Here is a 14,473-nt window from a genome sequence, read left to right as displayed (position 1 = left end):
CAGATTATGGGCCAAGTGAGCCAATAACTCCAGGGGAGATGGTGGGGAAAAAAATAAATGTCTGTTGGCTGCTTCTGACCTCTTTTATTAAAAGGCCCTGCACCAAAGAGGAGAGCTCAGGCTAGAACTAGCTGGTTTGCAAGTAGAAATGGAGGGAAATACAACTTTGATGAAGGACTTGGTGCCTGAGGCAATCTCCGATGACTGGGGTTCTGGTAATCTGGGGCCTCACAGGGCTGAAGAAGTAAACTGATTCTGTAATACAAATTCAAGCAATTATAAAACTGTCAGTTTTAGCAGGAGATAGGAATAGGGCCACAAACCTTTTCAAGCACCTCTGTTAGACTATGGGAACCAGTCTGGCTGTGAAGATGAGATTAAGGGTGTTGTCTTGTCCCCAAGTCTCAGCTGGCTTCCAGTAGCTGCCACTGCTCTAGGCAGGATACAGAGGTTGTAAGTAAAATGTCAGTCCTCAAGTCTTGAAGCAATTTTTTGATGAAATCTTTGGCTGAGTTCATCCCTTGAAAACTAAAAGACTAGAATCGTAGTAAGTTTTTGAGGGAATGTTATTACCAAATGATCCACATGTCAGGCCTGCAAAAGCCTGTGATTTTTTTTTTTTTTTAACCTCTAAAGCAACTTGCAAATCTGCAAACCTGCATTGGTGGGAAGTAGGTTGTGAAAGCTATGCAGCCTCACTTCAGAAGTGTCTAAGGAGGATAACAGACAAGAAAGAAACCCCTGGAGGGCCAAACCAGAGGCCTGCGAGAAAAATGGACAAGCAGACAGAAGAACTGAGGCCTTCTAGATTGGCTAATGGAGACACTTATGAGCTCTGGGAATTTGCACAATATAGGCTCATTTTTTTTTTCAAATTTAAGATTTGTTTTTTAAAGTATGCATATCATATAAAAGTTTTATCTCATGAAAATATGCCCCACATTAAATAATTTTTAAGGTACATAATTACTTATGGGTAATGTTTTCAATCTAGTTTATCCATTATCATAGTCCGTGAACCTGCCTTTGTTTCCTCTCCTAAGGCTCAGTGCAGAATATAACTTCCCCCATTAGGAGGGGCAAGAAATCAAGGATACTAGGAAGACCAGTCTCAGTTATCACTGATGATGCCAAGAGGCACTTAACACCATGACCGTGTTATTTAAACGTAAATTAGAAGATAAGCTATATGAGTGAACTTCATGAAGTTTGTCATGTAAAGTGTATTTTATGTCATCAAAGATATTTGATAATTGGGTAGCTTTTATTGTGATTATCCTGTACCTCCCCTACCACTGAGTATATTGGGTAAGACAACTGCTTTTGTTTGTTTGTTTTTTGGTAAATAACTAGACCACATCTGGACTTGATATAAAGGAGAGCATATCGCTGAAAAACAAACAAACAAACAACAAAACCAGGATTTTGAGCTGATGCAGTCATTGGACACAGCCTTGAGGTGGTGTCCTCTGAGGTCTAGGTGAGTGTGTTGCATATATTGGAAGAAGTATATGAGGCCACTCAGGTCTCCTTTTAAGAGAGTTTCTCAAGCAAGAGGTGCAGTCAACAGCAGCACCTTTGAGGTCCACCAAAGTCTTGGAGGAGAGGACACGCTCTCCCTCACTCTCTGGGTGACTCCAGCCAATGACTGAGCACGGTGGGGTTCTAGGTGCTGGCCATTGCTGCCCAACAGGAAACTCATGCAAAGGGCAAGTTTTGCTTTGTAACTTCCTGTGGGGCTGGCTAAGAGTTTTTTGAGTGGTACCATAGTCTGCGCTCTCCCTATCCAAGCCTCCTTCTTTTTTCCTTTCCTTTCACAGGCATCAGACCTACACTGAGCACTGAAAGCTTTTCGTGCCTACTCCTACACCCTCTCCCCTTTGTCTTTCACAGGCTTCTCCACCCAAAACATCTCTTGCCCTTCTAACTCTGCCTTGACCACTGTTTCCCGGAGGGCCAGAGCCAACACAGGCGCACATGCATTTTCGTTCACTGTAGAGACAAGTAACAGCCAGTATTACATGTCCTTGTCTGTGGGATACAGGTTATTACTACTCTGCCACTCAATGGAGAATGTTCTTTGCATCACGTTAAATAGATTTTCCTTTTTACACTTCACCAAGTGCCTTTGTTTTATCCTCAAGTTTTTCCTAACTCCCATCCATGTTATTTATTCTATATATTCTCAAATTTTCCCTGAGTCTTTCCATCCCAACCCTCTGTCTCCTGGCTCCCATCTCTACGAGGACTCTCTAGGACAGCTAGAGTGTGGCCATCACTTCGCTTCACTGCTCTCTTGAGTTGGGAATGACTATTTTGGGGGGGAGGGCCCATGACCTTCTTTCTTTGTTTTGATGGTATACTTTCCTATTTTCTTAAAATACATTTTCATGCCTAAGAAAGATTGCATTTAAGGTAAACTTCCGAGTCCTCGCATGTTTGAAAACGTCTTTACTCTGACCTCATGAATGATTATTATGTTGGCTATAGAAGTCTGGGGTAAAAATCATTTTCCATGGGAATTTTGAAGGCCTTCCTCTATTGCCTTTCCACATCCTGTGTTCTGATGAGATGGCTAATATCTTTGATTTTCACTCCCTTGTCTTTTCTCCTGGGTAGCTTTTTGGATCATTTCTTTATACTCAGAGGTATGGTATTTTACCGGGACATATCTAATCCTGGGTGCAGAATGAGTCCTTTTGGTCTAAAGACTGACTTAATCTTCAAGGAAATTATCAATTAGTGCTTCTGTGATAATTTCTCCCTCATTTTTTTTTCTCTTTCTGGAATTCTTATTTGAATGTAAAATGTCTTGAAATAAATCTTTCGAATCTCTCATCTTTTCTCCCATGTTTCAGTCTCCTTGTATTGCAATCGGGGAGAGTTCTTTAGATTTATTGTCTAACTTTTCTATTGAATTTTTATTTGGCAATCAAATTTTAATTTCCAAAAGTTTTCCTGTTATCTGATACTGTCTTGTACATACTGTCTTATAGTTATTTATGAATGCAGTATCTTTTTAAAAAGTTAGTATTTTGGGGGGAAATACATTATACATTCAAGAGTATTATTATGTATTTTAAATATATAACAAAATGAATCCCCATGTACCTGTCACTCCAGGTAAGAAAGGAAACAGCACACTATAGAAGCCCCTGTGTTCTCTTCTTTAATCATATTCCCCTCCTTTCAGAGGTAGTTCCTACACTGAAGGTTGTGTTAATCATTCCTTTTCTTGTGAAAATAATTTTATCATCTATGGATGTATTTCCTAAACACTGATTATTTAGCTTTGCCTGTTTTTTAACTTTATAAATGGATTTACGCTGCATGTTTTTCTTTATGAATTGTTTTTCTTGATTTTGGGATTGCTTATTTAGCAACAGCTTCCATTCTCTGTTCTTTGAAGTTTATATCTATTAAAGAAAGCATTATTATCATTTTAATGAAACTTCAGCAGGGGAAGAAGGTAAATGTGTATGCTTAGTCTGTCATTTTAAACTAGAAGCCTAGATGAGATTTCTTTTTTAATAGCATGTGAATTGTGCTATTTTATTAATTCATACTTGTTCTTATTGGGATGTTAGCATATATATGTTTATTATATGTGATATATATGAAAGTAACAATTTAAAAATATTTTATCATTAAAAGATGTGAAGTAAATGCTCTTAAGGAGGTAGTGGGATGCAACAGGCCTTGGGTTCAATCAAACCAGAGTTAAAATCCCTATTCTACCACCTTTTAGTTGAGAGATATTGGGCAAATCACTTAGCTTCTAAAACTCCCAATTTCTCCTTTTGTAAATGGGGATAAAAATACCTATTCGGAGATTGAGATTGACACGTATACACTACTATGTATAAAATAGATAACTAATGAGAACCTAGTGTATAGAACAGGAAACTCTACTCAGTCCTCTGTGGTGACCTAAATGGGAAGGAAGTCTTAAAAAAGAGGGGCTGTATGTATAAGTATAACTGATTCACTTTGCTGTACAGCAGAAACTAACACAACATTGTAAAGCAACTATATTTCAATAAAAATTAAAAAAAAAACTTACCCCAAAGTGTTGTTTGATAATTAGATGAGGTAGCGTATGTGAAGGATTTAACCTAGTGCTCAAAGTAAATACTCAATAAACAAAGTTCCTGTTGTTCCCTCTCATTAAAGAAAAGTGAAGCTTTTCTGTCCTAAGAAATCTCATAAGCAGGGCTAGTTTTATGTCCTGTGCAGTCACACCAGGCTCTGTGCTCAGAAGGACCCATGTTTGGTTTAATGCTCTACTGTCCCTGTCTTGAAATTATTAATAATTTTATCTTTGAGCTTATGTTATGTAAGTGAAGTCTGGGGTGATGGAGCGTGTGTATGAGCAGAAGAGGTAAATTTAATATGTTGTCCACCTTTTCTTACCACTCCATTCACATAAACTGCTCACAATGCTCTCTGAGCACAGAATTCCAGCAAATGCATGATGCATGGTAGTTTAGTGAGACTCAAACAAACATAAAGTAAGTTTTATGTCTATGACTAAGTTGGGGTGACGACAGCCCTGAGAACACACTTTTTTTTTTTTAAATTTTTTGGCTGCGTTGGGTCTTCGTTGCGGCATGCGGGATCTTTTTGTTGTGGCACGTGGGCTCTTCGTTGTGGCGTGTGGGCTTCTCTCTAGTTGTGGCGTGTGGGTTTTCTCTCTCTAGTTGTGGCATGCGGGCTCCAGAGTGGGTGGGCTCTGTTGTTTGCCGCACGCAGGCTCTCTAGTTGAGGCACGCGGGCTCAGTAGTTGTAGTGCACGGGCTTAGTTGCCCCGTGGCATGTGGGATCTCAGTTCCCCCACCAGGGATTGAACCTCTGTCCCCTGCATTGGAAGGCAGATTCTCTACCACTGGACCACCAGGGAAGTCCTGATAACACACCTTTTTTGAACTAGAATTTGCTTTGAATGCCTAAGGAAGGTAATGGTTGGGAATTCCCTGGCGGTTCAGTGGCTAGGACTCTGTGCTTCCACTGCAGGGGGCTGGGTTTGATCCCTGGTTGGGGAAGCAAGATCCCACAAGCCACGTGGTGTGGCCAAAAAAAAAAAAAAAGAGGCAATGGCATTCTAAGAAATACAAATGTCTATGGAAACCTCTATTGGCCCTCCGCTAGCTAAGTCCTTATGCTAGAAGTGATAATATAGAAATGGACAGTTATTTTTCTTTCAGTCCTCCTTTACTTACTAGTAAACCAAAGGTAGAGAGTGTTGGTAGAATGTTCTGGTACCAAGAAATGAAATAAAAACAGTTGAGTTAGTTTTGTTCAGTGTTTCTAGTTCTCTGCTAGAATGAAGTACATATGCATGTATGAGCTATGAAACATGAATTATGTAATTTCAGTGATTCTGCAACCAGTTAAGTCCTCTTGTGTTTAAAAACTGTTATTGCATAATATAAATATGAAAAGTAAAACTCATAATTAAAAAAATAAAATTTAAATAATAATTCAATTTATTAATTTATAATAATAATTTAAAATTTTAATTTTTCTTAACTCAGATGACATTAAGTAGCAAATAAAAAACACTGTAACTAGTCAAAAGAAAGACTATGGAAGAAAGGAAAAAGCTTTACATTTTAGTAACTTCAACATCAATTTTATCCCCAGTATTTTGAAAAAGGAACTTGTTCTTTCATTTTACACTAGGCCTTACAAATTTTGTCATCAGCTCTGCTCACAAGAACATTTACTGACTTTCAAAGCCTGCTCTTTTTAAAAATTTTTATTTATTTTTAATTTTTTGGCTGCATCGGGTCTTAGGGGGATCGGGCATGGGGGATCTTTCGTTGCAGTGTGCGGGCTTCTCTCTAGTTGTGGGATGCGGATTTTTCTCTCTCTAGTTTTGGTGCACAGGCTTCAGGGTACATGGGCTCTGTAGTTGTGGTGCGTGAGTTCCAGAGTGTGTGGGCTCTGTAATTTTCAGCACGTGGGCTCTCTAGCTGAGGCACAAGGGCTCAGTATGGTGGTGCGTGGGCTTAGTTGCCCTGTGGCATGTGGGATCTTAGTTCCCCGACTAGGGATTGAACCCGCGTCCCCTGCATTGGAAGGAGGATTCTTTACCACTGGACCACCAGGGAAGTCCCTTAACGCCTGTTCTTTATCAGCACAATCTGGAAAATGATAACTAGTAGGTTGGGTTTGCAATTTTCTTTTACAGCAGATGGAGACAATATCATAGGGCACAATCTAATCTTGCTTTAAGTAATTAACTGTTTTTGCTGAATTGGTGAGTCCAGAGCCAAATAAGCCTGCTTAAATGGGAAAAGTGGAAAGGGAAGAGACAGTAAATCTTTCATTGGGCTTCAGTGGTTTTAGAAGAAATTAAAAAACAAGATTGTGTGGAGGAGATGCCAAACGTGAATGCTTTTGGGGCTATTTGACTCCCTTATGAAAAGGTTGTGTGTGAATGTGCTTAGAAGGATCTAGAATCCAGCATTACTCCAGGCTTCTGCCACTGTCCTGCTAGGCTGATAGATACTTGGTGGCTGGAGACAAGAAGGGAGAAACAAAATTGAATTGAATGGCTGAGTTGTTTTTCTTTTTCTTTTTCCTTTAAATTCATGAGAAAGAATTCATATGAAGTTAATCATCTAATTAAAGACCAAGGAGTAACTGATGACCTTAGTGTGTCAAATTAAATCCATTTTTGTATTTTTAAAAATAGAGTTGGTTATATTTAAAATAATTTTTACAGATAAGATGCTGTAAAAGAGGAGAGCAGCCAAGATGAAAGCCACTGATAGGAGAAAGACAAGAAAGATTAAGGATCCTGTAAGCAAGGCTAAAGGGAAGTTTCAGGGAAGAGTCTCAGGGAAGTTTTTCTTGTGATTACTTATTTCTCAAGAGACCATAAGGGTGATGGATGGTTTTAGAACTTGAGCCATGATGCCTGATTGTGTGATATTTGTTTCCCTTTAGAAAGGCGTTCAAATGTCACAGCAGTCTGTGTTGTTTGACTACCTTAAAATGGGTAGCTGCCACTAGGTGGCAATGTTTGCATGTTTGTGCAGTCGAGTTGTTTCCAAGAATGTTATGTTAAGCATCCAAAGAAAAGGATTAAGAAGTCAAAGAAAACCAGTTTTGTTTAAAATACACACATACACAAGCGCCTACAAACACTTTTTTATTTAGACATCAGTGCTTTGGATATGGTTGGCATATGGATAAATCCAGAGTCTACAGGAAACATTAAAGGACAAGATCTACATATAAAGCAAGAAAGAAAGTAAAATACTGCCTTTTTTAGATGCTGCCACTTCCTTTTAATTTTTTCTTCTTATTGACAATTGCCATTTATTACAGTGTAATATTGCTGGCCTGTTCTTAGTCTTCACTTAGAGTATTGAGTCCTTGTAGGGTCTTCGCTCTGTGAACCTCTGGAGGCACCTTCTTGCTAGTCTGATTGTTTTAATAACTTGTATGGTGTAAGTCAGCAAGAAACAAGGTGCTTCAGAGCTAAAGGCTTCAGGCTGCTTAATTGTTTTTTTCCTAATACCTTACTATTTTAAAATATTTATTTATTTATTTTTTGCTGCATTGGGTCTTTGTTGCTGCATGGCTTATTCTAGTTGTGGCGAGCGGGGGGCTACTCTTCGTTGCAGTGTGTGGGCTTTTCACTGTGGTGGCTTCTCTTGTTGCAGAGCATGGGCTCTAGGCATGCGGGCTTCCGTAGTTGTGGCACACGGGCTCAGTAGTTGTGGCTCTTGGGCTCTAGAGTGCAGGCTCAGTAGTTGTGGCACACGGGCTTAGTTGCTCCACAGCATGTGGGATCTTCCTGGACCAGGGCTTGAACCCGTGTCCCCTGAATTAGCAGGTGGATTCTTAACCACTGTGCCACCAGGGAAGCCCTAATTGTTGAATTAATACCTTATCTTCCTACATCTCTTTAAAAAAATCTCTTTAATTATGGAAGTAGTCTTTCTTTTTACTTATTTTCCACAGATAAAAACTGAACTTCAAAAAAAGAAAGATGGGCAAGTTTGGTACATTTTTTGAATTGGCAGTTGTATAAGATAAAAGAAAGGTGACTCACTATGAACACATTTTGGCTCCTGGTGATCATCACTTTCTTTTCCCTGAATGCTCATGGGTAGTCTTTTTTATTATTTGACGGTAGTAGTAATAACAATAATAACAAACACAATTTATGGTGCTTACTATGTGTCAGGCTTTAGGGGCTTTACATGTAGGAATCCATATAATCCTTGCAACTACCCTATAAAGTATTTACTATTGTTCTCATTTTACACTCAAATAAAACGAAGCACAGAGATGTTAAGAAATATGCAGAGGCCACACATCTAGTACATGGTGGATGCAGGGTTAGAACTCAAATTGTCTGGTACCACTATGCTGTGGTAGTTGCTTTCTCAACTTTTAGCTATAATTTTATAATTTATATATCAATTTATATTGATAAATTTTTTAAATAAAATGAAGTATTGTCATATGATGTTATAACATTTGATTTTAGTCTTTGTGTTCTGGTTATAGTGCATTTTTGAAGGTCAGAATAAGAGTAAAAATAATTTGTTTAAAAATTTGTGAAGATATGGAGAATTTATTACATGCTGCCTAGGTTCTGAGGAAATTAAGGTCTCTTTATTGGTTTCTATACTAGAAATGAATTGGTAAGTACTGCTGTCTTGGTGCTGAATTTGACTGCGTTAAAGTGCCAGGCAGGAAGATTTTGCCTGTTGCATCTCTATAGAGTAGGAGTTTACATAAGTTTGTGTAATTGATACCAGTCAGCAGTAGGAGAGTCTGAAGACAGCTCTTACAGACACACTAGAGCCCAACAATACTTTTGAGAGAAGATTGCCTGTCGGCAACCTGCCCAAAATGCAGAATAATACAGGAATCAAGGATGGAAAGATGGAGCGTCTTAATAAATATCTGTTGATTTGATGTTACTTGGTTATAAGTTATTTAAAGATTATCATTCTTGTGCCACTTTAGTTATCTCTTCCTGTGCCCTTCTTCTCATAATTAGCCAGTCTCCTCTGCTTCCTTCATGCAGTTGTGCAATGTATTTATGCATGTTAGTGATGCATTCTTAGGAAGAGAAGATATTGAGATGGTACTGAATAAATGGCCTTTTAGTTGCAGTTACATAGCATATGTAGTCAAACATAAATAATCAGAAATCTCCAAATCATGGCAGTGTTTTATTTATTATATTATCAGATCCATAGGAAATTTTCCAGTATGGTTAGCAAATGAGTTTTGCAGCTAATTAACAATTAAATTATTAAGCAAATTTTCCCAGCAACCGAAAGTGCAAGTAAAAAAGATCCATTTTTATTTATCAAGTTGACAATAAAAATGAATTTTATTCAGTGATAGATGGTGTAGGGAAATGGGCATTCTCATATTCTCTTGGAGGGAAGTCAACTGATAAGTTTTCTAGAAGGCAATTTAGCTATATATATGTATCAGAAACCTTTAGGTATTTGTACTCTTTGACACAGCAATCCCACTTACAGGAATTTATATTTAGACAATTCATAAATGTATATAAAGATAATTATCTAAATACTGTTTATAATGATCCCAAATTGAGAAACAACCTACTATCTAATAATGATAATTTATTAAATTTTGATAACTGTCTAAAACAAAAAAAATATGCAGGGGAAAAATATTCAATAACATAGAAAGATGTTTTATATCTTTTAATAATACATTTTGTATATTTTAACTATATGTCTATATATTATTAGATATAAATATAAAAGATAATATATCTTTTAACAATATATTTTAAGTTAGAAGGTTACAAAATGGTATATACTATAATCATATTGGGGGAAAAATACTGTGGAGTAAAAACAACAGAAGAATATATATCAAATGTCTAGCAGGATTTATCTCTGGTGGTAAGCTTACAGGTGATTTTATTTTCTTCTTTATGCTTTTTTAACTTTCAAAGTTCTACATAAACCTATTTGTATATGTGAAATATATTAACAGGTATATTTTTTCCCAGAAAAAAGTAAACTAACACTTCATTGTTACTCTAAAAACTAGATAATCAATTATTGTATCAATACACCTTGAAAGAGTCCTTTTACAAATAAATAGGCCAACTTCCTCTTCCAGATAAGAAAGTAGAGTGTATCAGACCTACTTCCGCATTGAGACCAACTAGAAATGCTGGATAAATCCCAAACATTTTGGGGGAAAATGTTTGTTTGAAGATATTGGAGAGCTACAAAACAAAAAGGCTTGATGCCAGTATCTCCAAAAGAAATATAAATGCATTGAGATTAGTCCAGTATTCTGCAATGCTTCTCCTTTGAGTGATTTACTAATTTGGAAGCAGCAGTTGAGAGGTTGAGAAACTGAGCAAAAATTATTATTGAAAGACTAAAAATCTAAGTAGAGCTTTCAGTTATTTCTATTCACTGGGGAGAAAAAAATTCAAATTTAATGCCCACTAAAGAGCAAGAGCCTTGATAAATCATGAAGGATTTTATTTGGGAATCCTGAAGGACTATATTCTAAGAATAATGGCAAACTGGAAAAGAAACCATCATAATGACTGAAACTGCTTTGAAATATTGATAAATCAATCATGATTGAATTAAGGTAATCAGCCTCTATTCTTTCCGACAGAAGCATAAGTAAATACTCTGTGGAAGCAGATAACATCTAAAGCCTCAGTTTATTCCTGCAACTGTTCCTTCAAAATGCTTGTATTGAATAAAAACCTTACTAAGCATACCAAAGATCAGGCTCAAAAAATGAAAAACCAAGAGAAAAAATAGACAAAAACAAATAAACTGTTAGGCAATCCAGGTACTGGATGAATCAGACATGGACTTAAAAATGACTGTGATTAATATTTTCAAAATATAAATGATGAGATAGGGAATTTGAGCAAAAAAAATAGAAAAAATACTGAAAAATTAAAAAAAAAAACCCTAAAAACTCATGGTTGAATTTAACACCAAGTTAGAAACAGCTGAAAAATAAGTGAATTGGAGGATGAGTCAGCAGAAAATATTCAGACTGAAGCATGGAAAAGAAAAACACAGAAACAACACCAGAGATATATAAGACACTGTTAAAACATCTAATGTATGTGTAATTGGAGTCCCAGAAGGAGAAAGGTGAGAGAATAGAGCAGATACAGTAGTTGATGAGAAATTGAGTATTTTTCATGCAAACTAGAAGACGTCAATCTATAGATACAAGAAGCATCACAAACCCCAAGCAGTATGAATACAAAGAAAACCACACCTAGGTGCATTATAATAAAACTGCTGATAAACAAAGACCAAAAAAAAAAAAAAAAGGAATTAAAAAACACCTAAAAGCAGTCAGGGACAAAAAAGTCAAATTTACTGTCAAAGGAGCAATGACAAGTCTGACAACTAACATCTCAAGAGAAATGATCAAAGCCAGAAAGCAATGAAAAAGTAAAAAGTGTTCTAAAAGAAAATATCTTCCAACCTAGCTGGCATTCTTTACCCAGTAAAAATATCCTTCAAATATTTTGAAGGATAAAATAAAGATGTTTGAAGTCAAACAATCAAACAAACAAAAACAAAAAAACAGGAAAAAAAAACTTGTTTCTAGAAGATCTGTGCTAAAAGAAATACTAAATAGTAAAAAGAAAAAAATCCAATACAGAAACATGGTAATTCAGGTAGAAATGAAAAGCAATGGAAAGGGGCAGAAAACTTGTTTGAAGAAAAATGGCTGAAAGCTTCTCAGACCTGGGGAAGGAAACAGACATCCAGGTCCAGGAAACACAGAGAGTTCCAAATAAGATGACCCCAGAGAGATTCATACCAAGACATATTATAATTAAAATGTCAAAAGTTAAAGATAAAGAGAATATCTTAAAGACACCGGGGGAAAAACAACTTGTTATGTACAAGGGAACTGCCATAAGACTATCCCCTGATTTTTTCAGCAGAAAATTTGCAGACCAGTAGAGAGTGGCACAATATATTCTAAGTATTGAAAGGAAAAAACTTCCAATTAAGAATATTCTACCCACAAGGTTATCATTCAGAAGTGAAAGAGATAAAGAGCTTTCCAGACAAGCAAAAGCTAAAGAGGTTCATCACCACTAAACTGACCTTATGAGAAATGTGAAAGGGACTTCTTTAAGCTGAAAAAAAAGGCACTAACTAGCAACAAGGAAATGTATGAAAGTAAAAATATCACTGGTAAAGGCACATATACAATAAAGGTAGTGGATTAACCACTTATAAAGTTAATATGAAGGCTGCAAGTCAAAAGGACTAAAATTAACTATAACTACAATTTTTAGTTAAGGGTTACACAAAATAAAAAGATGTAAAATATGATATCAAAAACATAAAACAAAGAGAGAGGGAGTAAAAATGTAGTTTTTAGAATGTGTTCAAACTTAAGTTGCTATCAACCTAAAATAGACTGTTATTTATATAGGTTGTTGTTATATGTGAACCTCATAGTAACAGTAGGCCAAAAAACATAGTAGATATACAAAAGACAATGAGAATGGAATCCAAACATAACACTAAAGAAAGTCATCAAACCACAAGGCTAGGGACAAAGAGAAAAATAAAGAAACAGAGAACTACAAAGACAACCAGAAAACAACCAACAAAATGGCAATAAGTACATATCTATCAATAATTACTTTTAATGTAAGTGGACTAAATGCACTGATCAAATTACACAGAATGGCTGAATGGATAAAACAGGGAGATTCATTCATATGTTGCCTACAAGAGACCTATTTGAAATATAAGGACACACACAGACTGAAAGTGAAGGGATGGAAAAAGAGTCCATGCAAACAGAAACAAAAAGAAAGATGGTGTGCCTATACTTATATAAGACAAAAATAGACTTTAAAACAAAGACTGTAATAAAAGAAAAGAAGGGCATTACATAGTGATAAAGGGGCCAATCCAAAAAGAGGATATAACATTTGTAAATATATATGCATCCAACATAGGAGCACCTAGAGGTGTAAAGCAAATGTTAACATAACTAAAGGGAGAAATTGACAGCAATAGGATAATAGTAGGGGACTTTACTACCCTACTTCCATTAATGGATACATCATCCAGATAGAAACTCAATAAGAAAAGCATCAACGTTAAATGACATATTAGACCAGATAGGCTTAATACATATGTATAGAACATTCCATCCAAAAGCAGCAGAATATATATTCTTCTCAAGTACACATGGAACATTCTCCAGGATAGGTCACATATTAGGCCACAAAACAAGTCTCAATAAATTCAGCAGACAGAAATCATATCAAGCATGTTTCCAACCAAAATAGTATGAAATTAGAAACCAGTTACAGGAATAAAACTGGAAAAAGCACAAATATATGGATATTAAACAACTAATTGGTCAACAAAGAAATCAAAGGGGAAATCTATAAATACATTGAGACAAATGAAATTGGAAATACAACATTCCAAAATCTGTGGGATGCGTTAAAAGCAGTTCTAAGAAGGAAGTTCATAGCAATGCAGGCCTACCTCAAGAAACAAGAAAAATCTCAAATCCTTTACACCCAAAGGAAAGAGAAAAAGAAGAACAAATGAAGCCCAAAGTTATTAGATGCAAGACAAGAATAAAGATCTGAGTGAAAATAAATGATAGAGACTAAAAAACAACAGAAAAATCAATGAAACTAAGAGATGGTTCTTTGAAAAGATAAACAAAATGGACAAACCTTTAGCTAGACTCACCAAGATAAAAAGAGATAGTTTCTGAATAAACTCAGAAATGAAAGAAGTTACAACTAATGCCACAGAAACACAAAACATCATAAGAGACTACTAAGAACAGTTATACACCAACAATTGAATAAACCAGAAGAAATGGATAAATTAGTAGAAACATAGTCTTTCAAGATTGGGTCATGATAAAACAAAAAATCTGAATATAGCAATTACTAGTAAGGAGATTGAATCAGTAATAAAAAACCTCCCAACAAACAAAAGCCTATGACCAAATGGCTTCACTGGTGTATTGTACCAAAAGTTCAAAGAAAATTTAATATCTGACCTTCTCAAACTCTTCCAAAAAATTGAAGAGGAAGGCACACTTCCAAACTCATTTTACAAAGCCAGCATTACCATGATACCAAAACTAGATAAAGATACCACAAAAAAGGAGATTATAGGCCAATATCCCTGATGAATATAGATTCAAAAATTCTCAACAAAATATTAGTAAAGTTAAGTCAATATTATACAAAAAGGATACACCATAATCAAGATGGATCATACACCATAATCAAGTGGGATTTATTTCAGGGATGCAAGAATGATTCAACATCTGCAATTCAACCAATGTGATACACCACATTAATAAAATGAATAAACAGAATCATATAATTGTATCAATAGATGTCAAAACAGCATTTGACAATATTGAACATCCATTAATAATAAAAACTATTGACAAA

The 14,473-nt window shown here is 35.8% G+C and overlaps 1 long non-coding RNA gene and 1 pseudogene across 2 annotated transcripts in view; one reads left to right on the top strand and one right to left on the bottom strand.

The window, feature by feature from the left end:
• Nucleotides 1-14,473, top strand: part of LOC309811528 — a 247,351-nt gene that overhangs the window by 80,681 nt on the left and 152,197 nt on the right. The gene's annotated exons all lie outside the window — the stretch shown is intronic.
• LOC309810906 (transmembrane protein 41B-like) overlaps nucleotides 1-14,473 on the bottom strand; it is a 104,304-nt pseudogene that overhangs the window by 2,405 nt on the left and 87,426 nt on the right. The gene's annotated exons all lie outside the window — the stretch shown is intronic.

This window comes from Mesoplodon mirus (genome assembly GCF_964341445.2).
Source record: "Mesoplodon mirus genome assembly, chromosome: 10".
Lineage (NCBI taxonomy): Eukaryota > Metazoa > Chordata > Mammalia > Artiodactyla > Ziphiidae > Mesoplodon > Mesoplodon mirus.
The sequence above is the reverse complement of the archived record's forward strand: the minus strand, read 5'-3'. Positions and strand labels throughout refer to the sequence as shown.